The sequence below is a fragment of the Brachyhypopomus gauderio genome, unplaced genomic scaffold (genome assembly GCF_052324685.1).
Source record: "Brachyhypopomus gauderio isolate BG-103 unplaced genomic scaffold, BGAUD_0.2 sc56, whole genome shotgun sequence".
Classification (NCBI taxonomy): Eukaryota; Metazoa; Chordata; class Actinopteri; order Gymnotiformes; family Hypopomidae; genus Brachyhypopomus; species Brachyhypopomus gauderio.
Window position 1 is genome coordinate 2,516,041 of NW_027506879.1, and position 1,103 is coordinate 2,517,143.

The following is a 1,103-nucleotide window of genomic DNA, read 5'->3' on the forward strand; positions in this document are numbered from 1 at the left end:
TAAACCACATTTCTTCAACCTCTTTGTCCTGCTCAACTCACCATAAGCAAGAAGAGAAATAAATTTTAGACCAGTTAGTTTAAACTTAAACACTACATAATGTATTACATAGGCACAGACACTACACAAGCTTCCCCTTTCATCCTACCCCAAACATGCTCAATGATGTTCATGTCTGGTGATAAGGCTGGCCAGTCCTGGAGCACCTTGATCTTCTTCGCCTTGAGGAACTTTGATGTACAGATGGATGTATGAGATGGAGCACCATCCTGCTGCAAAATTTGACCCCTTTTATGATTGGGAATGTAAGATGTAGCTAATACTTCTTGATATTTTATCAAATCAAATCAAATTTTATTTATAGAGCACCTTAAAATCAATGTCATTGGCCAAGGTGCTGTACACAAGTAAGAGCATAACACAAGTAAGAGCATAAAATACATATAAAACACAAAATATTAAAAATGGCTCTAATAGCACCACATCATTCACCAGTGTTATGAATCAAATATTTGTATATGAATTGAATTATTTGTTTGATTTTCACCTTACTTTCTGTCGGCGACAAAACTTTTGTCTTGCCAAAATCTGACCTTTCTATGTTCATTAAATGATCAGTATTTCTGCAGTGAAGCAAATTTTTTTTTGGAAATTAAATCTCAATTCGGAGGGTTTCAGCTTTCATATGAGTCATTTCTAAAACCAAACGATGAATTTAAAGTCAGATTATAAGCTTTTGTTTCCACAACATGCATAAGCGACAGAACTTATGTCAAGTGTCAGGGACTGTATATATATATATATATATATATATATATATATATATATATATATATATATATATACACACACATGAATGGAATGGAATGAAAATCTGAATATATGGAATGAAAGTCTGAATATATGGAATGAAATACCCAGTACCACAAACTGAAAGCACAAAATGGTGCGAGTGCGTCGACGACATCAGGTTTCATTCCATATATTCAGACTTTCATTCCATATTCTCAGGTTTCATTCCATATATTCAGACTTTCATTCCATATTCTCAGGTTTCATTCCATATATTAAGACTTCATTCCATATTCTCAGGTTTCATTCCA